This window comes from Emydura macquarii, unplaced genomic scaffold (assembly GCF_026122565.2).
Source record: "Emydura macquarii macquarii isolate MOO-44397 ecotype Brisbane River unplaced genomic scaffold, CSIRO-AGI_Emac_v2 contig_2897, whole genome shotgun sequence".
NCBI lineage: Eukaryota > Metazoa > Chordata > Testudines > Chelidae > Emydura > Emydura macquarii.
In genome coordinates, this window is record NW_027133034.1 from 25,376,090 (window position 1) to 25,403,095 (window position 27,006).

At 40.6% G+C, this 27,006-nt stretch overlaps 1 protein-coding gene and 1 long non-coding RNA gene across 10 annotated transcripts in view; one reads left to right on the forward strand and one right to left on the reverse strand.

The window, feature by feature from the left end:
• Positions 1–27,006, forward strand: part of SEMA6A (semaphorin 6A) — a 188,729-nt gene that overhangs the window by 55,168 nt on the left and 106,555 nt on the right. For 7 of the 8 annotated variants that reach the window (XR_010924002.1, XR_010924003.1, XR_010924005.1 and 4 more), the window contains exon 1: positions 3,435–3,944. The exons of the other annotated variant lie outside the window; for it this stretch is intronic. The gene's annotated coding sequence lies outside the window, so the exon portion shown is untranslated. Of the gene's footprint in view, positions 1–3,434; positions 3,945–27,006 lie in introns of those variants that run through there. 8 annotated transcript variants of the gene reach the window in all.
• On the reverse strand, positions 499–3,259 carry LOC137166744 (uncharacterized). 2 transcript variants are annotated; one of them, XR_010923786.1, is made up of 3 exons: positions 2,950–3,259; positions 2,093–2,278; positions 499–888 (listed from the first exon to the last, which is right to left on the reverse strand). It is a non-coding gene; the product is annotated as an uncharacterized lncRNA (long non-coding RNA). The 2 variants fall into 2 exon arrangements; XR_010923787.1 differs by having other exon boundaries at positions 2,069–2,278.

Consider the following 27,006-nt stretch of genomic DNA (forward strand, 5'->3'; position numbering starts at 1 on the left):
GGTTTTTTCTCATTATTATTATAATTATAGATCTAGGTTATTTAATTTTAGATATTTTCTTATTCTGCTCCAGCATATTTTTAATCCCCCCCCTCCAAAAAAAATTTTGATATAAAAAGTGAATTGAGCTAAAGATTCAGTGCAATACAGTAGAATGATTGTGGCAAGGGAAAGGACAATAGCGCTGTGGATCTATTCATGGGGCACAGATACAGTAAAAGTACTGTTAGGAAACATTTGCCCACTAGTTAGGTCAAGCCAAGAGGAGATGGTCTTACATGAATTCAGGTTAATTATAGTTTACCTCCTTCCCAGGACTTCAAAGGTTATTATACCCAGATTTAAGATCCTTGAAGTCTCCACGTGCTGCACCGAATTGCACTTCATTCACTTGTAAAGAGAATCCACTGTGGCTTGCATCCCTCCCACGTCCCAAGCAATGCTTTGTTTCAAGCTGGAGACCAAGGGATTGAAGTGGGATTGAGCACTCTGAATGTCAGTTTCGGGTTTTGATCACATAACCCCTGGTTTTTAGCTGCAGCAGTCAGAGAAGGAACAGGCTGAAAGCAGCACAAGGGAGATTTATTTTAGTTTATTCTCCCTGCTCCTTCGCTTGCTTTCACAAAGGCACTACTAAAGGAGCTCCAAGCGAGCGGATTTACACGTGGCTTCCATTTCTCATCTCATAATGGAAATCCAAACGGTTTAAATGATAGCTGTCTAACTGGATCGTTATGCAGCGGGATTTGGAAAACCAGGCAGGGAAACCGTTTTCTGTAGTGACTGACATGCTATGAAAAGGAAACCACATTTAAGTCCGTGCATTACAGGTTGCGTTGTGGGAGGAAAAAAAAGTCAAGGAAACATCCTTTGTTCATTTTAACGACTCTGAAATAAAAAATAAACAAACAATGCTCAAAATAACATACCTCCTGCGAAGGAAAACCCCACCCCACCCCTCCCTCTCTGCCCAAGCGACGTGTCTCACATTGCAACTATATCCAGAAAGCAAACAAGACAGCTTAATTGTTTGTTTCTCTAAGGGAAGGAGCTAAACCTGGAATTAATTTGGTTCCGCCTGTGAAACAATCAGTTTGCTCTGCCTAATTCCGGCAATTAAAAAAGTTTTCCCAGACACAATTAACATGTAAATCAGCCGCGGAGGCTGGGGCTGTTGCTGGCGGAGACAGAGTGAAAGACAGGCTGTCCTGTTCCTCTGCCGTACCTGACTTGGCCGGGGCACACTAGCACAGCCACTCGCCGGAGAAGCAGCAGCAGCAGCATTGATCGGTAGCGGGGATCCTGGCCTGGGGCGGGGGTTGGGGAAACGGGCGGATTAATTTATTAGCTCTGCTTTTGCTCCTCGCTGGACTGATTGGCTCTGAGACCGGACGGATTAAGCCAGCCAGCAGCCATCAAACTCCGATTGGTGGGCTGGGGGAGACAACTGGGAGCTGATCTGCCCAAGAGGACCAGCCCTATTTCCCTAGAGGGCCACCGGCTGGATGTCATAGGATTCGGATTAGCGCCCTCCGTGAACGTGTAATGTCAGGAACATGCGATGAGGGGCTCACCCCGTAGGACGGGGTACTTCTCCGTGTCAAATGCGTTGTGGAAACTGCATGGAGCTAGCTGGAGATACACATAGTGCGGGGCGATCTGTGCAGAACAGAGACGGGCGGGGGGAGCTGACTCAGTATCTGTGCGCATACACACCCAACACGCCGCTGAAGTGTGCTGCCGTAACCCGCTAGCCTGACAGGAGGCAGGGGCGCTCAGCCGCGCGTAGCTCAGCCGTCCGATCCTGCTGCTGTTGAGGTTAGTGGTGGTTTTGCCTTCAGTGGAAGCAGGATCACAGGCAGCAACTTTGCAAGTGTAATCAATCCTTGCATTGTTCGCCAAGGCGAATTAGTGCAGCGGCCCCTTCTGGCACACGGGGAACACAGCAAAAGACAGACCCGAGACGTCTTTCTTCCTAGGCTAAAACCATCTAAACGAGGTAGAGCTACTGTGCGCGTGATGTTCTTAATCATCTCATCTGAGATACACACACACAGACTGTACTTACAGTATAGGCATGTCTGATGTGTACCTTGTGCACAACGCAGAGCCGCTTACAAGTTAGACCAGCTGCGTGGCTTCTGGTTTGTTTTGTCTCCGGAGTCCGGACAGTTTTTCATTGTCATCTTTTGAGCTCTTTACTTCTGCTGGTCTTGATGTACACGTATATCTCCCTGCTATTTTGCTGCTTCTCTCTCTTAAAACGAAGCATGGCTACCTGTAGGGAAACAGATTTAAGGGACACGGAACAATCGCGATGGTGTAAAATTTCGATTGCCAGCCGTTTCAATGTTTATGGTTGCTTCACTAAATACAAATCTGATGTAGACATAAGGAGTAGAAATAAGGATCTGCCTTGGGAATGGAGAGGAGTGGGGATTTATTGGCCTTTGGCAAGTTTTCTTAGCAAAAAAAAAAAAAAAAAATTTTAACGGGGGATGGATGGAGGCTGTGTCTTGGCAATGTAATGATTTTTGAAGAACATGCACCTGTATAATATAAATCCTCTCTTCATGCACCTGTATAATATAAATCTAGTATTTAAAATGTGTTTATGCTGGTAGTCCACGGGGATTTTTTATTGGCACTACACTCACTTTATTAAGGACTTAAATTAAAAAGTTTCTCCTTGCATGTAAATACAAAATTTCATACATAATGTTCTGGCGATCACAGCAGATCTGTTAGTTTATTCTTGGCATATGTTTTTCTTTAAAGAGCTATGTTATATCCACATATTTTTACAAGAATACTATGTACTGAACCAGTTATTTTTACATATATTTTAATACTTTATAGTCCATTCGCTCTGTGTGTAGGATGTGCTTGCAGTAGGATTTGAGCACTGGAACAGTTTTCAGAATTAGAAAGTCTTAACAATTCACTTACCCTCATCCTTTAAAACTTTTCCATTTAAGAAAATCGATGAGCAAATCCTTTCTTGTATCTCGTCTCCTGGAGAACTTTCTTGCCTTTTTTTTTTTTTTTTTTTTTTTAAGTAATACTTCTCTCAGCACTGCTTCATCCCCGGTCCAGGTTTCAAACCCACCGCACTGTACAGAAATACAGTATATGGGATCAGAGCTTTTTCGGCTCTTCACTTTCGTTATCTTCTTGTTTGTATATGTCGGGGGGAGGAGGGGAATATCACTTGGAAACTTGCCATGCCCTCACCCTGCCCCCTACGCTTTGCACATGCTCGTCCTTGTTCGGTTTCGCAAGGGACTGAAGAGGAAGAGGGGGTGGGTGCAATCAAGTGAGTCCAGCTGGAGAGATCCAGTCCGGGATTTGATTCCACCCGCAGTGAAGCTGCCTTCCTTTGACAGAGGAGTTGGGACTCGGAGCCTAGCAGTGGGAAGAGAGGCAGGGCACGGGGAGAGAGGCTGTTCTGAACTGCTCTCTCCAAACACAGTTCAGTGACCAGGAGCTTTGGGCGAAAGCAACCGCGCTTTCCTGCCGTGGCACACACAGTGCTGCCTGCCTGCCTAGGAGTGTCCCTGAAGCAGCCTCTACACACCTGGCGCACTTCTGGTAGAAAGGGAGCAGGACAAGACCCTGAAATGACTTCTCTCCTAAGATCCGACTGACGGGGACTTCCTGGAGTGGAGCCCTAGTGGAATTTGGGGGTTGGAGAGGAGTTGCTACACCTTTTTTCCCCCCCTCTTCCCTCCCATTGGAAATGAGCAAAATGCATCTGCCTGCCAGAGACTAGCACGATTAAATCTCCCATCCCCCCCACGAAGCACACATGTAGTAATGACAAAGGATTGCCAAGGAGAGCGTGGATCCAGTTTCCCCGAGAGATCCCCTTAAATGGATTACTAAATGGGACACTCCACCAGCTAGTTCTGTCCTCTAGCTGCCTAGACCCATGCACCGAAAAGGTACAGTACTCCCCGCTCCCTATCTCTGTCTAAGCCTGGGGGTTGCTTGCAAAGGAGGGCTCCTCCTGGGCTGCACGGGCAGGTCCGGGAGGAGCGTGCTCGCTGCCTGCTTGAGCTCGGCTGCTGCTTTCTGCTCGGGAAGGCGGAGGGGAGCCGCCTGCGCTCGCACACGGTGCGCGGCTGCCACTGGGCGGTCAGTTTGCGGCCGCGGGCTGCCTTGTTTGATCCGGGCGCTAGCGGGGCTGAGCGCGGTTGTCCTCCCGCCTCACCCCGCCCGCTTGTTCGCAGGCGACGCGGAGCGGGGGGCGGCTGTGCCACGCCGCTGGGCGGGCGCACGGGCGAGCTACATGCGGGCCGGACGCGGGCTCCGGAGCTGCCAGCCCGCCGTTAGCTGCTCATCCCGGGGCTGGGTGCGGGGGAGTCTTTGTTACCGGGACGATGTGGGCGCCCTGCACGTGCGCCGTCCCCGGGCGCTGCTCGTTCACCCGGCTATTGACCAGCCGGTCATTGACCATAAAGGAGTCCGGACCTGCTGGCTGGGAGCCCCGTCCCCCCCGGCCCGGGCCGGCCCCTGGGTGTGGGTGTGCGCTGCTGCTGGCTGCCTTTGTTCGCTGCTCCGGGCTGATCTCCCCCGCCCAGCCGCGGGCTCCTGTCATTGCTGCGCCGGGAGGGAGGCTCTAGCGCTGCCCCTAGCGGGGTGGGGTGCCCCGGGCTTGACTCCCGGCAGCGCCAGGCCGCTCCGGGCGAAGGGTGGCTCTCGGGCAGGGCTGTTTCCCGCTCCCCCCGCCGGGGCTGTCAGCTCCTCTGGCCTTGGATTGGGGGCGGCTCGGGAGATCGCTCCCTCCACCCCGCCCCATGGTCCTGCCAGCCTGACCCTACCTCTGAAGGGAAGGGAGGGAGGTGTCTCGGGACGCCCCGAAGGACCCGTGCTTGTGCTTCCACAACGCGGTCCTTTGGGAAACCAAACTCCTCGTCCTTGCCCTGCTGCTCCCCTAGTGTCGCCCGTCCCCTCCCCTCCCCCCACCTTCCCTTCAGACCCTGGGGATCCAGGCAACCCCATGGCAAAGTTTGTCTAGAAGGAAATAACAGGGCTGGATGGATCGCACAATGGAGTGTTTGTTCCGAGCTCCCTCCTAAAAGTGCTGCCTGGATTGGAAAAAATACCGGGGGAGGGGAGAGGGGCTCCCTGCTGTAGGAAGTGAGAAGGGAAGGAAGCGTTTTGGGATGGCGATGAGCCCCCTCTCGCCCTCCCGTCTACTTCACATAGAGGGAGTTAGATCTGAAGGGGCCAGAGGCTCTCTCCGCACCGAAATCCCAGCCAGCAGCAGGGGGTGGAGGGGGAGGATGGTGGCAGGGAGGATGCTGCTGATGGGAGGGATTTGTGTGTGTGTGTGTGTGTGTACAGGAGCATGAAAAGCTCTCAGTTGAGAGTAATGTGCATTAAGTGCTCTGGCTATGAATTTGCATGAGCGAAAGTGGGAGCCTGAGCCTGCAAATCCCCATGAGCTGTTTTCCTGCCTGCTGGTGTATTGGAAAAGTGGAGCAGAACTGAGACAGCCTGGGGGAAGGGGGTGGGGGGGGGAGGTAGACAGCTGGTGGCTGCTGGGCTCCTACAAGCAATTACAGAAGTAACAATTATTAGATAAATCAGTCTGGGTCGGGGATTGTTGGCTCCGGGGCCAGTTAAGCCATTTGGGGCATTCTCGTGGCCCGGGAAATGTTACTGAAAGTTTGATCTTAGGTGTGAAAAAGCATCTAGTGTGGGCTGCACGGACCGCTGTGTGTCAAAGATTTTACCTTCGCTGCCAATTAGCTTTTGCTTGTGTGTGTGTGGGGGGGGGGGTTTGGTGATTGACATCCAGAGGAAGGGTTAAATATAAAAATCACAGATTTCCCTGTCAGCTTGAAGCTAGGCTCCCAGTAGCTTTGACAAAGTTGAGGCAGTAGGGTTTTTTCATCATAAACAAAGAATTTCCCACGAGTGACTATAATGGCGAGCTGTAATATAGTAATGACTGGGTTCTTCCTACATGTCTGCATTGGTAAATCCTTGACCACTTGTTTAGAAGGAAATTTGTTCTTCTCTTGTTTTCTTTCCTAAGACAATTGCTGGTCTTTAAGTATGTTTGTAACCCTACATACTTCTGCCAATGTTTATGCATTTCAGACCTCCTTTTAACTGATACAGAATAAAGATAATGAAGTTCCTTACAAATGCTTAACTTTGCTCTAAATAAAAAACTGCTAATTCCTAATGGGGGTGGGAAATGTTTGGGTCTCTAATTACATAACAGGGGAGTTAAATCATCCCAAACACTTTCTATGACTGGTCTGCATACTATGTGGTATTATTTGAAATACATGCTGATAACTTCTGTTTAATATCATCCAGCACTAACATTAATTATTAAGCCAATCTTAAATATAGCGGCAAAATCATGTCTCCACTATTATTCTGTCTTTGTAAAAACAATTTCAGTGACTGTGAATTTGATTTACATGTTCTTATTTACTTTGGGCCCCATCCTACAACTGTTCCTTATACAAGTAAAACTTACTTACAGGAGTAAATTCATTGACTTCAATAGAACTCTTCTTGTAAGTTAAAATTACTCCCAGAAGGAAGGCTTGCAGGATTGGGCCCTTTATTTACACTTTTATGCAGCTCTTGACTTTCTACCGGTTAAGATGTGCACAAATATTACTGTTTTTAGAGATTGGTTTGTGGATTTCAGAACAAATGATGACAAGGAAAATATCCTTGCTTTGGTTAACTTTTCATGTTTATTTGGGCTCGCCAGAGTATTTTGAAGAAAAGTGGGCCATTGCCAGCAAATCCTTCCTTACACTATTAGCCCCACATGATTTTGAATGGAATTACTGGTGTGAATAACAAAACCCCCAAAAATCTGCAGTGCCAAGGTGTTTCTCTGTTTATACAGATTTCTTTAGAATATGAAACAACCCATTTTTATATTGGTAACCCTCTATAAAAGACCCAAAGCCAGTAACACAAAGGAAGAATTCTTCTTAATAGCCCATGGTATAAAACCAAGCAAACCCTAAATATAAAAAATATGGGTTCAGTTCTACACTCCTTGTTCAGGAAAAAGTTTAGTTGAAGAAGGGACTGCAGGATCCAGCCGTACCTCTGTAAATGCTAAACTGATGTTTTAAAAAAATAATTAATTTCATGCAATGTAAGATATTTGCTACATTTGCTTTTCATATAATAGGAGTCAAAGAAGATATGAAACATGAGTGAATAGTTTTTCTGAGTGAAAAGAATCATATGGTCACAGATGTTCTGCATATTCTCAATTAGTTTATATTAGAACTGTATATTTTTCTTATGATGGCAAAATCTACTTTATCAGCTTAACCAATACTCCTGAAGGGGGAATAATTGGGCATTAAAATTTACAAGGAACATGTGTATTTAACATCTTTTAACTACTTGAAGATAAAAGTAGATCCTAGCTATGGCCCCTCTTTAATGTTTGTAATAGCTGCCCTCCTCAAATTACAATCAGATTCTGAAGAAAGAGGTAGCAGGGGGTAAGGACAAGGATCTGCCTTTATTGATTCATTGATTTTTTTTTTAAAGGGGCAAATTAATGACCTGTGATAAATCCAAAATAGAACTGTTTGCATTAGAAAGGAAATAGGTGATTGTGAACCTGTTCTTTGTGTGTGTTTTTTGTAAGGGAAAGAGGAAATTTGTCATCTTGTTTTGAAGAGTGAGTAGAACCATACATAAATACATCTGAAAGGAGTTCACACAGCTTGCATCAGGGAAGACATAAAACATTTTAGGATTAAATTGGTCTGCGATAACACGTGGGTTGTATCCTACTTGTTTGCAGGAACACATTGTTATGCTGCTCAAACAAATGTTTTGCGTATAGTACATGACTACTAATTTATAATAAAATGCTCAAAACAAACTACAGAATAAATCCAGAAAGTAATATTCATTCTGATATATTTTTATATATTTTGGCAAACCACATGTGGGAAGAAAGGTTAATAGTATTAAAACAGGAATTTTATACTGCTAAATAGATACAGTTGCTGTTCTATTTTACCTCTGGTTTTTTCATACAAGCTCACTAACAATGTCAGTTCCAGAGCCAGATCTTCAAAAGCTGACTCACATGAATAATCCTTATTCATCTGAGTAGTTTCATTAAAGTAAAATGGGACCATGTAAGCAGAGTTTACTGTAGTGAGCAAGAGCTTGCAGTATTAAGTCCCTACACTGGAAATTCTATCCTATGGTGAAAAAGGGTTCAGAGTCAGGGCCTGATGTAGTGAGGTGCTGAGTGATGTCAGAGTCAGGACCATAATAAATTGTGCTGAACTCCATATATTTCAATTCCTTCTTACACCCACCAGCTCAACTGGTGATTCTTAAAGCATTTTACAACCATTAACCAATTATCCTTTATAGCACTTCTATGAGGTGTGTAAAGGATATATGGAGATCGCTTTGACAAGAAAATGTAGCTATCTCAGGTACAGAACGGAGTTGTTCAACAGCACTCAGCAACAGTACACAAGAGTTAGGATAGCAAGTAAACAGCAGAGAAAATTTGGGGCCTGATCTGTGAACTCTTAGGCGGGTGAGTAATAGTACTTGATCTCAGTAGGGTAACTCACATGAGTAAAATCACTCAGTAGTTTTTGCAGCATTGGGGAAGCAGAACTTTATTTCCAGTTGGAATTTGGTCTGGCACCAGAGTTATCATCTCTACTTTTCTTACGATGCAGAAATCAGCTTTATCAACTAAATCGGTATTCCTGATGATGGAAATAACTGAGCACTAAAATTTACAATTTTATGGTATCTTTAATTATTACACGTGGTCAAGAACTTGGCTTAGGGCTTATTGAAAGAGTGGCACGATAGATGCATAGGGAGTCCTTCCGGATATTGATATAGCACTTAGAAGGAAGAGTGCCCCCTACTGAATTGCCACTTATTGCAGATCCTAGCATTCTTCTGAAGGTCTCCAAACCACAAACTGATCTTGCCTGTCCCTTTTTAGCAATAGTGAGATCTGAAAGGGTCAAAGCGAGGGGAAATGAAAATAACTTCAGAAGAAAAGACATGTACAGCTAAGAAATCAAACATTCAGAAAGTCATAGAGTAGCTTATTTTAAAAATATATCCTTAGAAGGATTCATTATTTTTGACATTTCTGAAGCAGAAAAGCTGCTAATGGTTAAGGAAGGGGCCACAGGAAATAGAGAAGGGAAGAGACACATAGGAAATCTCCTGCTTCCTCCCCCCACATGAAATCAGCAAATTGGCTTTTGTGCACCAGATGAACAGAAATGAGGCTGCCAACCTAATGTCTTTTGAAATTTAGGGTTTGACTCAAGATATAGTTTTACAATTTGAAATAGATACCACTTTTTAAAAACAACTTTAAAACAGCAAGAACAATGAGAAGGGAACCACATCCATATTATCCCATAATTCACTGCAAAACCCCATGAAAATTCAAAGTCTTCCAGGAGCTTTCCACAGTATGAAATTATAGTTATTTATCAGTCAAAAAGAGGGATATGTAATATTGTGTGTGAAATACAGAGATTTTCTTGTATGAAAGGATTTTTTCCCATTCCCAAAGTATCTCTGTAGTGGTTGAAACAGAGATGTAAAATGAAGTAGATAAACCAGCTATTAACAGAACTGCCAGTTGCTGTATCTCAAGAGTGAAGACATATGGTAATTCACTGCATTCAGTGATGACCTTTCTTTTAAAAGTATTGTTAATAATAGCTATTTCTATATACAGTACTTTAGAGCAGATACTTGGAATTCATGTTTAATATGCCGCCTTCTCCTATTTCTTTTTTATGGTTATCAAACAAAACTGCTACTGAAGGGGTTTCTGCAAAAATATTTTTAAAATGTTCATGCCATATTGAAATTAAGAGTTTTGCCTGCATGAAGAATTGTAAAATTGGGACCTTAGTGGTAGGTTAAAAAGAAAGTATGTTCCAATACTTCTGTGGTTTCTATATCTAATTGCCTTCAATGGAAGCCAAATGTTTATGGAAGCAGAAGGAAGTGAAGAGTGTTTTTTGTTATGAGGTTTTTAGTTTAGCTTAAGACCAATGGATAGAGACTATGTATCCAAAATTTTCCTGAAGAAGATAGTGGAATTCTGACTTTCTTATTGATTATACATTTTTAATAAGTATTCCAGGCCTTTCATCAATGTTGCAGTGATTAATGGCCTCCAGCAGTGAAAATGAGAGCATCCTGATGGAAGCTGATGAAAAGGAATGTACCTCTTATGAATCCCAAACAGAGTGGGGTAAATTGCATCCCAACATATTCCCAACACCAGCAGACATTACCCCCGCTTATTTATACCCAGCCATGCAGCCTCAGTTGGATGATTCCAATATTGGTTATGCTTGTATTTGGCTTTGAAATATCCAGGTAGGAAATTGGCTGTAGTGGTACCTCCATCATTCTGGTGGATTTTTATCTGTCACTTGCATGGGAGATACCTGTCTTTTCTGATATAAATAAGTACCTAAACAATGTACAGCACTTTGGACTGGTTTTAGGAGAACAAAAGCACAGTTTTTTGATGCCTATCAAAATTTACTTTTTATTGGTAGTTTGAGATGGATTCTAAGCTAATTTCTCCTGCATTCTTGAATTATGGCCTACCTAGACACCGTCGCTGGGCTCTTCATCTATTAATCATGGAAGCTGCTTTCTTATTCGGTTGCCATAGTTTCACTGTCTCAGATAGTGTTGGGGTGCCTTGGGAAAGGCTTGAGATATACTAGGACTTGCAAGCCTTGCAGTTATTTTGGCAGTAGCGGAGCTCTGAAAGAATAGAAAACAGCTTCCAACATAATTCAGTGTTGGATTAAAAGAGGCAACTCCTAGATATCGTCTCTCTGGACCTTGTTATGTGAACATCCAGCTGATATTTACTCCCAAGATTTGCTTCTTGCTAAGTCTTGCTGGTAAAAATGTACAGTTCAGAGACTAATGGCTACTTTTATCTATTGCAAGAGCAGGAAAGACTTGTCATTAGGACTGTTGATAAATCATTGGATAAACTAGGGCATTTAGGGCTTACTAAGAAATTCAGGTAATTTGTTTCAGAATCTCTTGAGCCGAGGTACATACAACACGACATCATGTTTTTCACAGAGTAAACATTTATTTATAGTTTCTATTATTAGCTTAATTTAACCTTTCCTTTTTTGGGGTGTCTCTTCTCAAAGTGAGGAACATTTTGCTGTCTACTGTAGCTGTTTGAATTATTTAGCAGGAAAAAAAGGAAGTAAACTTTTGGCATTTAGAACTAGTGCTCTTTCAGCACTGTATGAGAACAGACACTTACTTTTTCCTTAAGATTTTAGTATCTGTTCTTAATTATAAGATTAAAACATTTATAGCTGTGTATAGGCAGAACTAGAGGCAGATACTAGTAGCTCACCTGTAAAATGGTGTCTTGTTTGACAGTGGGGGAAAACGAGGTAGAGTAGTAAACTGGTATAGTAAAAAACACTAATTGTAGCACAATATGCATTTTTTACTTTATCTAATTATTTGTGTCTGTCATATATGATGTAAAACACTGCACAGCTTTCTTTTGTTAAACAAATTATGGATTTGCGTCTCTTTCCATTGAAGCAAATTTTCCATTTACTTCAGTGTGAGTAGGAATTTGTTTTAGCAGATATTAAATCCCATTTCTGTTAGATTTTATTTCCAGTTTCTCAAACAGAAATCAAGTTGTTCCCACCAGTTTTAATAACGCAATTTGATTCCTTTATAGATAAACTTGACCCGTATTATCCCTTTGAGAAAGAAACCTGTAAAATTCACATCAAGCAAGGCATCATATTAAAAGCTGTGCAGTGAGATTAAAGAAAGCTTGACTTCATTATAAATGGAACTAATCTGGAAAATTGGCCCCTTTTTACTGTAAAATGGTTAGTTTTCGTTCAAGGATGAGCTTCAGAGCTTCAGTTTGGGATTTCAATGCACCAACTTATTAGTTTTTTCCAAAAAGATCAACAAATAGTTTTAGTATATGTGCATATTATATGTAACCCTTCCTCATGAATTATACCAAATGACTGATTTCAAAGTCCCAACAATTTAAAGTAAATTAGAGGGATAACAAGGCTTTACTTGCTGCTAGCTTTGGCAAACTTCTGAGCCCAGAAATCCATGCAGTATAGTTTTGTACTTTCAAGTGACATAGAAGTTTTTTGATCCTATGGTTTGACTTTCCCTTAGGCTGAAATTAGTTCCCCCCACCCCCCATCTTTTCCATTAACCAGAGAAAACATGTGTTAGTGTATCCAGCATTGTGGTAGCTTGATGATCTGACACTGTAAACGGATATGCCCTGGTCACTTTACATTTCCCTTATGGATGGGAATTGGTGCTTTCAAAAGCAAACTCACATTAATGAAAATAGATCAAAGGCAGTAAAGGCAGTTTGCACTAGCTGGGCTTTTTGCCCCCAGAACTGGTAGTACTCCAATTAGTCTCAGGTCAGACACCGTATTGCTCACGTACCTTTATTGCTCATGAAGGTAAGCAGCTCTTCTGTGGGAATGATAGTCATGTATGATGTGGACTTTAATTCACCTTAATTAATGATTTCTGATTACATATTTTTGTGTCTCCAAGGCATAGACATATCTGCAGTTATGTTACTGCAGAGCATTGTTTTAAGCAGCAAGTTAACTGCAATTATATTGTCTTCCCATGTACTTTGTGCCCAATCCCTTTCCTACTGAAGCCAGAGGCAAAACTCCCCAGGATTGGTGCTTGAGTATATTTTCGATTTAATAAAACAGTTGATTTGAGGTTAGGCAACTGAAAAATGCATATACCTCTCTATTCAGCGAAACTATAATATTGTAACATTAGATCTGCTCCTCTCATCAAGCAAAGAAAACACACTGTGTGAAAAGAAAGTATAATATTTCCGGATATGTATGGGTTTCAACAACATTATGAGGCATGTTCTGCCACCCTGATTCATACTGAGTATTCTGCAAATAGTTCTAATGGGCTAAATTCTGTTTTGGACTGTGGTCCTGTGCAAGGGGAGGGAGTAACTTTCCCCACTTCTCCTCCATAAGCTACGTAAGAATGGCCATACTGGGTCAGACCAATGGTCCATCTAGCCCAGTATCCTGTCTTCCGACAATGGCCAATGCCAGGTGCTCCAGAGGGAAAGAACAGAACAGGCAATCATCAAGTGATCCATCTCCCTGTTGTCCATTCATAGCTTCTGGCAAACAGAGGCTAGGGACCTAGCATGGTGTTGCATCCCTGCCCATCCTGGCTAATAGCCAATGATGGACCTATCCTCCAGTAACTTATCTAGTTCTTTTTCGAGCCCCATTACAGTTTTGGCCTCACAACATCTCCTGGCAAAGATTTCCACAGGTCGACTGTGTGTTGTTTGCAGAAGTACACCCTTTTTTTTTGTTTTGAATCTGCTGCCTGTTAATTTCATTGGATGACCCTTAGTACTGGTGTTATGTGAAGGAGTAAATAACATTTCCTTATTCACTTTCTCCACATGTAAATCAAGATTTTATAGACCTCTATTATATCCCCTCTTAGTCTTCTCTTTTCCAAGCTGAAAAGCCCCAGTCTTTTTAATTTTGCCTCATACGGAAGCTGTTCCATACCCATTTTTGTTGCCCTTCTGTTTAACTTTTCCAATTCCAATATATCTTTTTTGAGATAGGGTGACAGATCTGCATGCAGTATTCAGGATGTGGGGGTACCATGTATTTATAGAGGCATTATGATATTTTCTGTCTTATCTATCCCTTTCCTAATGGTTCCTAACATTCTGTTAGCTTTTTTGACTGCCGCTGCACATTGAGTGGATGTTTTCAGAGAACTATCTGCAATGACTCCAAGATCTCTTTCTTGGGTAGTAACTGCTAATTTAGACCCCATCATTTTGTATGTATAGTTGGGATTTTGTTTCCAATGTGCATTATTTTGCATTTAGCAGCATTGAAGTTCATCTGCCGTTTTGATGCCCAGTCACCCAGTTTTGTCTATCTCGAGCAATTTTTGTATTGTCTGCAAATTTTGCCACCACACAGTTTACCCCTTTTTCCAGGTTGAATGTGTTGAACAGTACTGGTCAAGTGCAAGACTCCTGGGAGCACCACTATTTACCTCTCTCCATTCTGACAACTGACCATTTATGCCTATCCTTTGTTTCCTATCTTTTAACCAGTTACTGATCCAGGAGAGGACCTTCCCTCTTATCCCATGATTGCTTACCTGGGTCGTAGGTCTGAGCAACAGCAGTAAATGGGTGCTGTGCACCCACTACTTCCCTCATAGAGAAGGAGGATGGGGAGAGTAGTTGGAGCCTTGACTCTGCTTCCCCAGTGCTCTAATACAACTGAGCCACTGTGGGCAATGTTGTAAGGTGCTGCTGGAACAGGCCAGCAGCAAACTACTCCCTCCCATGTCAGAGCAGTGGGGAAGGAAGGTGGGATTTGTGTCTCCAAGGGGCACAATTAATTCCTTGTGCTACTTCTGAGGTGTAGATATGTGTCACCCCATACACAAGTCTTGTACCAAAGTATTGGTCTAGTCCAAGTGGCCTCTCCATGGAGTGAGGACTATCTAATGTCAGCATGGCAAAATCTGGCCCAATATTTGTTTTGAAACATGTTTTTCATGATCCAGTACCTCAGAGCAGACCTCAGCCTATTAATTACAATCTTCCAGCCCGGTTTGTATCTTTCATAATATTTAGCTTTTCAAAATAGCTTTCCACTGAAAACAGGGTATATAATACATTAGAGTTTTAAATTAAATTTCTGTATATGAACAATAAATTTGTAGCTTATATAAACTTCTAGTAGCATTCAACCCATCAATTTTAGAATAATTTGTACTTATTAATTATAAATGCTCAGTTTTTGCATTTATGACTTACTGATCTTTAACCATCTTGCTGAGAAAGGACCTAAATTAAATTGATTTTTAATATTTGTTGTAATGTGTTCTAGGAAAGTGATTACATAACATAACTTTTCAGAACTGTACCCATCTAACAGGATTTCCTCTAATAGAAATAAATTCATGCAATAGATTTATATGGATTTTTTCTTGGGGCAGGAACTAGAGTGGAGAGAGGAAAGTAATTTCATTTTTTTGCAAACAAGTAAGTAAGTAAGACAAACTTCTTTTAGTGGCTCTTTTGGGTCCCAATACTGCAGTTCAGGGGAAAAAAAATCTTTGAATTCTGCATGCACTTTTCCTAAGTAAGACCTGCAAAATCTGGCTCTTAAAGAGATATTCTGGGAATGGGAAGCACTTTTGCATATGCTATTACACTTTTAAAAATTATCTTCAAGGTGTTTCCTTTTAGTTCTGAGGAAGGGAAGTTCAGCGTGTTCAAATACTCTGATTAACTCCCTCACCAGAAGCATATGTGGTAGGGTGGTGTCTTCTTTTGCGCCTTTTATCCTGTTCTCAACATAAGACCCAGAGATATTGCCAGAACATTTCCTTTCCCAAGGAAGAAAAAAAAAAGGTCCTGTTCTTGTTTAATAATCCAAAGGGATAGTTAGCCAACCTGGGGCTAATAGCCTGAAAATGTGGGATAGAAGGTGAATAGATGATTTACCATTGGAATAACACAATGGTCAGGTCTTTCATTGACAAGATAAATTCCCCAGTACAGTATATAATTTAAATATGTTTACAATAAAAAGATTGATTATTTATAATTGGAAAAAGTGTTTAAAAATAAAAATATAGCCTATGTAATAATTAGACTATGTTCTCAGACACAGTATTCTACTTCCTTTTTAGCCTGTGCTTTATATATAATCTGTTAAAAATTTATTTATATATATATATTATATATATATATATATATGCATGCAATAGTTATATTTATATATATATATATATATATATGGGTTTATGTCTTAAGATATCTTGTGTAACTGAAATGCTGGAGATGACATCACTTGCACAATCATAAATAGCAGCTAACAAGTGTTGTTTGTAACACTGTGCTGCAAGTAAATGCTGCTGATGTTATGAAGAGGGAAGGAAAATATAGACTTTGTAATGACTGTTAATGTCAGAGAAGGGATCTGTAAGAATACATGAATTGATTTACCTTGAATGGCAAATCAGTTCTTTTAGACATTTTTCAAAAATGGTCAGTAATCAGTGTTAGTTTAAAACAGATGGAATCACTGATTGTCATTGCAGTCCAAGAATCCTAAGAGCTTTTCAAATCTAAATCTTTCCCTGTAGTATTTTCTAAAAACATGGTACTGTACCACAGCCTAATTCTGCAGTCCTTACTCACACTGAACTCCAGGATGTAACTCAGGATTGGAGCCCAATCCTGAAAAACCTTTTTCAGGCAAGTAGTGATTACCTATGTGAATTGTTTCATCAAAGCCAATTAAACTATTTAAAACAACCAGAGTTCTGTGGCACTTTAAAGACTAACAAATTTAATTTTTGTAGGCATAAGCTTTCGTGAGACTCAGCTCATCTGATGAAGTGAGCTGAGTCTCATGAAAGCTTATGCCTGCTGAAATTAAATTTGTTAGTCTTTAAAGTGCCACAGAACTCTCGTTGTTTTTGCTGTATACAGACTAACACGGCTACCCCTCTGGAACTAAACTATTTATGTAAGTAAGAACGAGTTGACTAGCTACTCATGAACTTTTTGAGACTAGTCACAAGAGTATGGGTTAGGAAGATCTAGTGCTCAATCTGCTTACACCTAATTGACAAAACTAAAGGCCCAATCCTATTCCAGATGATAAAATCCCTATTTATTTCATTGGGAACATGATAGGTCTATAAGGGCCAAATCTGATTCCCTCTAAAATCAATGGAAGGACTCCCACTGATTTCAATGGGAGGTGGATTGGGCCATCAATCCAGGAGATTTTCAGATCTCTAAAGAAAATAATAAGAAATTCCATGACATTCAATTAATCAAGAAGTGCCTTGTTCCTCTACGTATATAAAGGTGTGAATCTGTGTTAGTAGCTGTATTGAAGAAATAATGTCTTTCTAGGATCCATGTGGTTGAAGGAGTTTAGAAGTGAACTCTTTTTAAAAGTTAAACCTGGAAATGCTTGTTATTTAGTGTAGCAAGACTGATCCCCACTTCCATGGTCACAATTTTGTTAACTTCTTCTGGAGTAAATAGCCAAAAAGGAGCTGCTCTGTGAATTCCTTAGACGATGAACAAAGAGCTCTGCAAAAGAGGAGTGAAATACATTTACACCCTGAGACTGTCTTTCTAGATATTTCGGCAGGCAGAATTTTCTTGCAGAGTATTTGTTGCATTTGTGATAGCAAAAATTGGAACAAAACAAGCAGCTTTCCTTAGTGCTATATAGTGGCTTCAGAAAATGCCTGAAATTTCAAGAGAAAAAACTTTGTCACCTGATGACACAGCTAGTTTTAAAATCAAGTCTTCTGCAAAACTACCACAAACAATAAAAGTGTCTAAGGGAACAAAGAAGAGTTTAGCTAGATATTTTTGTTTTGAGAATGAATAATATTTGTCTTTAAAGTGTTTGGTTTTTTCCATCTCAGCTATATAGATTGTGAAAACTAATATGAAAATATGCCTCTCTTGTTGTTTTCCTTTTGATGTTACATATAGTCTGCCCTCTTGTGTTTATAAAGCTCAGTGCAGACACTTTTGCCAGCCAGATTTTAGTAAGGGGGTGAAAACATTGAACAGAAATAAGAAAAGGCAGACCCAAGCAGCATTTTTGAAATCCCCTGTAGCTTTTATGTTTGTGTGTTGTCTTTGTATGTACAAGTAATATAAGAAGCAGTGCAGTTGATGGCTTTCTGCAGTAGAGGCTTGTGATATCTTAAAGTGGGGTTAGTGAAACTGACTCACAAACATGCACTCAGAGCCAATTTATAGCAGAGGGTAAAGACCATAATGTCTGATTCAAATGAGATTCACTGCCTGCCTTGAGGAAGCACCACTGGGATTTTCAGATACTTTTGAGGCCCAGTCCTGCTTCTAATGAAAGTACTGGTAAAACTCCTGTTTAATTTCAGAGGTAGTAGGATTTTGCCTTAATGAGCCAGGATAAATAAGAATGTCAGGATATACAAGTGTTAACAACTTGGACCTGAAATAATACACTTTTTCCTGCATTGAGGCCAGGGCTGTTCATTTTGGCAATACTGCATCTCAGGTTAGTATTAAAATAGTTGGTCTAGCTTTACTTCTAAATTATTTGGTTTTCTGATTAACATGCAAAGGAGATTCCTAAAATGGCAGATTAAGTTCAAATAAATTAGCTGGATTTTCCTACAAAGAAAGGAAGGAAGCAAGACAGAAAGATTTCACAGCCTTTAAACACTCTCCCCCTCCTCCCCCAAGTGAAACAAGAAGGTAAAAATTTCTCCAAGTTATGAAATAGTTTCTGGCAATAGTCCCAACTCTCCCATTTACTCAGATGAAGTATATTTTTCCAGGCTCAAATGAGTATTTATCCCCTATTTTATGTTTTAAAGAAATACAAGCATTTTGAAATGTAAAAATGTTTTTGGAGGATGCAGAAAAATAGGCTGCCATAGCTCTGTATTGAGCGAGTGCTCAGTAGAGAATTAAGGTCAGTTGTTGTTTTTATTGTAAACCATGTTTATAATTCAACTAGTGGTGGGCCTTCCCCCCATACCCATATCTGATGCATACTGAGCCTTAGCATCCAGATTTGACTTTCCTCAAAGTGTGGTGTGTATTTGGATCAGGTTTTAAAACTCAGTGGGTTTAAAACGTTTCATTTGCACTGTGCTGAAACAGGGCACAAAAGCTGTCAGTCTTTACACAATTTATTGCTTTAAAAACTATCAGATTTTAGATCTGGAACATCTGGATGATAGTGTCTTCTTAACTATCTTTCATTAATCCACTGCCTGATTATCAGCATTTAGGGCCTAATTCTGCACTTGCTCAAGTCCTATTGAGATCAGAGGGTGCTATGTCAGACTTTTCTCCAGATCATTCTGCTTGGACGTGAGGTTTATGTCTTTGGAGTGAACAAGGGGCCGTGCAGATCCTTTGAGATCCATTAAGATCCCAATAAATTTGCCGAAGGGCAAGGCCATCTGCTCATAGGTCCTGTGCCAGGGGCTCCCTAACCCTCTTTTGCCTCAGAGCAATGTGTCACCATTGAGTCCATCCGGCCAGGGCATACTCTTCTAGCATTTACCTCTAGCCAACACCATGGATGTGGATTCCCCATTTAGGAGAGGAGCGATGGAAAAGTTAATGTGACCTTATGTTGCATTAATATTTGTATGGATTCTCAGAAAGCATTATCCACTCTCTGGCTTTTGGTCCAGGTCCATACCCTTCATCTCTTCTCTGCCCACTCACAGATCTACAACCTCACACCAGCCCTCTGAGGAGGCAGTTAACCTTTCCTTCCATGGGGGAAGGAAAGGATCTGTGCACAAAGGAGTCCCTCAGAGCACTGATCTGAGCGGGGATGATCAGGTCTTTTTTTCCTTTTTTTGGTTTGTTAAATTATGTCCATTTGCATTATTATTGTGAAAGTTTATAATTTGTTTCAGCCCCAAATGGTTAGAGACTCACAAAATGCCCATGTGAATAAAATGAGGGAATTAGGAAAACTTAGTCTTTCTCTCCCTGGGGGTGTCATGGAAGTGATGTAGCTGCGCTCAGTGAATGAGAATAAGGATGATGCCTGATTGCTTCACTGGTGCCTCTGACCTGCCAGTAAACCAGCCTTTCCAGTCAAGTCATTTATTTATTTGGATTGATAAGATGTGCTAGTTAATAATCTTTTTTGCACACGTAAAAAATTAAGAACAATAATTAAATTGCCTATAACTTGTCACAGTATCAACCAAGACTATTCAGCCATCTACTCCAAAACCCTACTCAACAGCCCTCCCACCCATTAAAGAACCTGGGAAAATAAGTAGGCCTTGCAGTACAGTATATCCCGAAGATCATCAAAGATGAAATCTGGTTGACAAAGATGGGGGGGAAAGGGGAATGAGTTCCAAAGGCAAAGACTTCTCATTGAGAACACTTGCTCACCAATCCCATCTCTTAAACTAAGATATTAACTTCCGCTCCTTTGTGCACTACCACAGAGTCAAACAATAAGAGAGGTGGTCTCTGTGATGATGCCTAGATTAGTATGGGTGTGACTAGGAAGAAGAAGATCTGTTTCATGAAGGGGAGGGCCACGCTGAGGATATCATCTGAACTGGCTTTCAGTTGGAGATAGGAATCACAAAATAGTGGCCGAGCTCAAATGCCTGGGGTAGGTTATTACCTCCAACAAAGAAAAAATGTGTTAAAACACAATCTTAGAACATACGGTTTCCTAGGACTGTGCACAGTACTTCCATTGATGTCAGTGGGGGTCCAGCATGTGAAACAAGAGCAGTATTTTTGGCTACCACTTTAACTCAATCTAATAAAAGCAAGAAAATTCAAAGTTAAGACTGTCACTGCGGTTTACACTCATTCCATTCTGCCTCTATATTACAGTACACAATATAAAAGATCAAACATGGTTCTGGAAACCTGCAGTATTAAATGGAAAGTTAAGGATGGAATGGCTCCATTAACTACATTTCTTTGCTTTCCTTGACTTAAATGAAATCCTTAACATTTTTTAACAAAGTATTTTGTCTCTAATACATATTTTTAGCTCCATTAACCCTCAGTTGGCTAAAGTAGCAGTAGGGAGATGCATCCTCCTGGTGAAACATACATCGAAACACACATCTTAGAGCGATAAATAATACAGTAGTTATCTAGGGGTAACACCTGTCAGTTTCTCTAGACACACCTAGACACAACTTTGGAAAGTAAACGATAATTGAAAAATAGTTTTTATGACAAGTTGATACCTACTGTATATGTTCAGTACAAAAATTTCCAAGCTGAAAAAGTCCTTTCATATAATCTTTTGTACAGCAAAACTTCTAAGATGGTCCAGTACAAAGTATCACATAATCTACCTTGTCTATGTTCTCTTTGGATGGAGCTTCATTCTATTTGAATTAAATGAATGGTGCTGTATTGATTGTAAATCCCCGGCACAAAAAACCCTTCCTTAAGCTGAAATGAAGACTGCAAGTACAAATCAGTAATTGCATATATATATTACCTGTCAAGAGTATAAATAAATAAAGTTGTAACCCAGGAAATTCAGCATTAAGGTCAAGCTCACAAGATGTTCACAAACTTCTGAAAGGATAGGCAGTTGCAGTGAAGGTAGCCTTTGGTTCTTGGCAGGTGCCCTGCCATTCTAACTCTTGGGACACTAGTGGAGGGAGAATATACAGACATCTAGGAGTGTGACATTGCCCAGAGCACAATCTGGACTGTTGATCAGCTGTGCCTCCCCAGTTCTCCAACCTAGGACGCCTCTTACACGGCATTACTGTGAAAACAGCCACTCCTGTCCAATTAAGACACAGTCCCCAGCATTTCCTCCCAGTTCCACAGTATTCAGTGCTACTAGCTAGCGACTCATGAATTAAATTGCAGAGCAACAACAGCAAGCTCTCTAGTCCCAGACTTTACCTCAGAAATGTGCGTATTGTACTGTCCAACACATTGCTGAATAATGCAAGTTCACATGTAGTCTGTCATTTCATCAATGGAAAGTGATATGCACAAACCTTGTCATCCCAAATGGAGCTTCCCACACACTTTAATCCAAACACACTGGTTAAGATAAACAGTAAAACAAGTTTATTAACTATAGAGAGAGAAGAAAGATTTTAAGTGACTACACGTAATGAGGCATGAAAGTTAGGATTGGAAATAAAAGATAAAATGCAAGCTGATGGCTAACTTAACAAAGTAACAGAATTCAAAGCAAAGCCATTTCTCTCACCACACACTGCAGTAAGTTTCACACGGTGGGTCTCTTTCCAGCCTGGGACCTCGCTCCCTTAGTTCAGTGTCCTTCAGGTATTCATTGATGTCATGAGCAGAGAGATGGGAGGAAGAGGAGTGAAGACAAGCATTTTCCTCCCCTCTTTATTATTCAATTTCTTGTGCTAGAAACATCCTTGTTGAGTCATGGTGACAAAACAGTCTCTTGTGGACATGAGGTTTGAACTGTCCCTGTGATGGAATGTAAATTTCTTGCCTACCTGCTGGAGAATGGCTGCTTAAGCAGGTGATAGCCCTGACTGGGTTGTCAGTGTGCCTTTGTCTCTGGAAAACTGGTTTGGCCTGTTTTTCTTAACCTTGGAGCATGTTATAACAATGTTACACTGTAGAATCTTGTAACTTTACATACAATGTTGCCATGCATATTTTATCAGGACAATAATGTTCAGCAGATTATGACTTTTCAAATTATACCTCACAAGGCATACTTTGTATAAAATATATCATAGCCTTATAAAAGGGTGAACATAGGGTACAGGTTGTCATAGGGAGACATCCAGGGAACATTTGCAGAAGAAGGGCTATAGGGAGCTGGGAGGAACAGATCTTTGCATGGGGCATAGGGAGACTTTCAGGAGCAGAGGAGTTGAGGTGGGGAGGTGTGTACTGGGGGGAAGCTCAGAGATGCAGGAGCAGAGGTGGGGAGTAAGCACTAGTACTTTTCCTGTCTTCTCCACCTTACAAATCTGATGAACCTTCCATCAAAGGACATCAGGAGGTCCACAGTGCGTGGGGGAAGTCAGAGAAAACAGGAGGTTTAGGGAATAGGAGATCATCTTCCCATAGAACTCCTGAGATTTGTAGGTGGAGAAAAAAATAGAAGTCCTCCCTGACTTTTTTCCCTACAATGTCTTAGGAGACTCACTGACCCTTGTTGGAAGCCTTTGTGGAAAAATTCTCTTTTCACCATTAACAAGTAATTGGGTTAGAAATGGAGGTCTAGTTCTGCAAGAACAAGAGCTTGATACTTACTTTTAGAGAAAGAAGAAGCTTCATCCTCCATCAGTCATTTGACATGCCATGTGATGTTCTCCAAAGCCAGCGTTGACACTCTTGATTCAAAAGCAGATAGGTTTTAAATTAGAATTGAAATTGTGGTTCCGAACAGCTGACAGAAGTAAAGTAAGTTTCATTGCTCCCCTGTTTGCTTGCTTGCTTTGCAACAAAGTGGCAAAAAAATCAGAAGACTTTTTGAACTCTGGTGAAAACCTCTTTTTTTAGGGTGTCCAAAATTAGGAGGCCAATTCACTTCAAACTTTGGAGATTGGTAGAAGATTTCTACTTTGACCTCAGCCCTAACCTATCACCGATAGGACCGTTTTAATGACTTTTATAGAAGGGATCAATCTGGGGCCTCTAATAGAAAGTCTGTTTTAACCCTGAATCTACAGTAGGCGGGAGGGTTTTCCAAGCACTGGTCCTGGAGCAGCTATAACAAAGAAAACATGCTGATCCTTGTTGAACTACCCACTCATCCATGGAGGGTCAGACCAAGACTGTGGCATTTGGCAGGGCTTGCAGTGCTGCTGTCTATGCTCTACTTCTTCTGTGATGGTTTGGGGATTATCAATCTGGCATTTTTCATAATATTTAAAACATGAGCAAAAATGTAACGGGAAGAAACCTGTATATTGCAAAGTATATATTGCGGTGAATTTTAAAAACCGAAACTGCAATGGATATATTCCCTGACATATTCAAAATACAGAAGTACTGAACTTTTCGAAGCCGTGTTTTATGAAAGGGATTAATCCCTACCTTGATTATGAATTTGCTAGAGGAACTTCTTTGTGTTATTGTTTTGACTGTAATTGATTTATAACAACTGCAATTTTTTTTTTTTCAAATATTTTGTTTTTTTCTAAAGGACAGATTTGAAAAAATCCTAAATTAGTTTAAACTGGGCTTTTCAAAGCTAAATGTGCTTGACAATATCCCATTAAAAATTAGATGGTCTTGCTCCTACTTGGATATGCTGCAATTAACTGTCTTTGGTTCAAACAGACAAACTGTCTTTTCAGTTCCTGGAGCGCTTTGTGAATGTTTTTAGTATTGGTTGCCTGTGTGTGTTGAGAACAAGTGCTAAAACTCGGCTTTATTATAAATTATGCTGTTTTGTGCCAAACTGTTTGAACCCAGAAGAAACCTGTCATAGCTACATTATAAATTAAGTTACACATATATGTATGCCACACATATTTTCTGATGGTAGTGTTTGTTTATGACCCATGTCTGAATTGGTTTATTCATGGTGCAGTGCTCCATGGAACGTGACAGCATTCAGAATGTAAGAACCTTGATTGTCTTCCCTCCTACCCATCCCCCCTCTGCATGGAAAGTAGCCCTGATTAAAGGAGCCAGAACATACTCAATCGGTAGTGTTGTGTGCTATTGAATCTATTGTTTTATTCTTCCAGTAGGAAGCCAAATCTCATTTTATAGCACAATGTGTTGTAGAATTTTCACTTCATTAAGACAACAGACTTCCCTATGTCCTGGTTTTCCCATTTATTGCTACTGCTGACAGTACTATACTATTCTCTGCATGTGTGATTATAACCTACTTCTCTGAAAATTTGGTCCTTTATATTATCAGGGAATACAGACACCATATATGATATCATTTGTCTACTAATGAGCTTGTATACTAATGAGATGAAGACACAAAGATGGCAGTGTCTTTGATATTTATTCTTAGTGTAACTTTTTGGACTTGTCTGGAGTTTCAGGGTGGTCTTGGGGGAAGAGTTTTGATAAGCATTTGTTGTGTGTGCATTAACATTTATTAACCTTGAAATAAAAGGTTATTAAATGATTCATTCATTATGACACCACATAGTTAGAAATGTAAAAATACAATTTGATCAAGATTATGATATAGATAAAAATGCCATAGGGAAACAAACATATTTGTTTGAAATTTGTTAAAATTTCTGTATATGCCACCTACATGTGGTGTCCATACGATGAATGGTAGAGTCACATGTCAAACAGCATTTGTTATATACCTTTGGCCATCTCATCTGCACTTTGCCCACACACCATCCCTCCTGGGATTACTTACAACATTCCAAATTTAGGAGCAGTTTTGACCAGCTGCAATTTTCTTAAAAAAACAACCCACTAGAAAAACATAGCTCTCTTTTACCCAGTAAATGAAGAATTATCTGCCCAAAACAACACTTTGCCCAAGATCAAGGACATTATTCAGTCCTGCCCCAGTGAGAGGTTCAGGGATTGATATCTTCAGGGTTAGAGAAGATCTCAGCTGGTGTAAATTGGCATACATCAGCTCAGTATCAAGCCCGATAACTCTAAACTATTGGAAAAACGAAATCTGCATACTGCCAGCCAGACACAAGGTACTTGCTTCCAGGGACATTTTTAGGTACCAGAATTTAAAATGTTGACATTATTATGTATAGAAAAACTAATTAGGGTCATTTTGAGATTTCCAATGTTGTATTGTTCATAATTTTTCCCCTTCTGATTTCTGTAAACTTGGATGCAGGTAACTAAAACAGTAGGCTCAGATGTTAACAAAGGCATACAAAAATAGTACCAAGTGCTAAGTGTGCTTAAACGTAGTTACTGCTAGCAATTTTCAACAATACAGAGCCTTCATTTCACCTCATAGTTCCAGACCCTTGATAAGCTACTGTCTTATTTTGAAATATTATGTAAAACAGACTTCTTAATTGGAAATAGAGGGGGTTTTGAATGCTGATTCAAATGATTGAAATGATATTCCAGCTTTCTGCAGCATTTCTTAGACTGACACAACCAATGGAGGTAAAGGTTGAGAGAATTATGGAGCCACACTGGTAACAGAATACTGCCATCAGAGAGTTTCTGTACAGCAAAATATTGTTAGCATTAGCAAATTTGCTAGGTTATTTCACAGTGTTGATTTCAAACCCCAGAACTGGAGCACTGAAGCTCTGCCATATCAAGTAACATTTGAGATAACAATTCTTTCGGTAACCTTTTTGCAATCCATATAAACATTGCTGACGTTGTAAAATTTGTAGCAGCCCTTCAATTTAAAAGTGCAGTTCAGTTTCACTCCCCAGAGGAAAACAAGTATTACTTATGGTTTTGTCTGTTGCATGGGAGAATCACAGGTTTAGGGAATTGGCATTGGGAGTAGATTGCATTAAGTGGATGACAAAAGTCTGTAGGCCTCTGAAAATATATGCAAGAAAGGTGTTAATAAAGGACGGATGTGTGTTATACAGTATGATCTTTCTGAGTATTGCTCAATCGCTCATTAACATTCAGTATGTATCTGAGCTGATACAGGCCTTGTAAAGTAAAATGGAAATACGGCTAGATAATCTCTCTTTGTATGGATTATATAGAAGAGGTATGTGACTTAATTATAAGAGACCTATTTACATGCTGCGTGTGAGAGAAAGGAGGGTTGGCCTCATAATCAGAACACAGGCTGTGGAGTTAAACTATTTTAATTCTAATCCCCATTCAGAATCAGACTTTTATGTGACCTTGGGAAAGTCATAAACCTTTTGGTGCCTTAGTTTCCCCCCATCTGTAAAACAGGGATAAATTTAACCTGTCTGGCAGGGGTAATGAATACGTTTAATTAATTAATGTTTGTGGAAGATGCTGCAGAAGTTCAGAGTTTGTTTGTTTATTTAATAATAATGGCTAATACTATTAAAATGTCTTATTACAAATGAATATGACAATTTTCATTTATTATTAATGAAGGGATTTTTTTCTTCAGAGTTTTGCCTTCATGTTTTATCTTCCTCATTCATTTTTTGCAGCTGTTAAGAAGGATGTCTGGCCTGACTTCCAGACTTGCTGGGTACCTAGCAATAACAGCTGCAGGGGCTCCCTATCTCTGCAGATCAGGCCAGTAGGACTTTACTTTCAGCTCACAGAGTAACACTGGCATTACCTTGAGCCAGATCCCACAGTTATTTTAAAGCAAATCTCCCATTGACCTCTATATGAGTTAAACATGCTTGAGGACTGCAGGATCAGGCCTTTCATGGATCAGATGACATGGAAGGTACATAACAAAA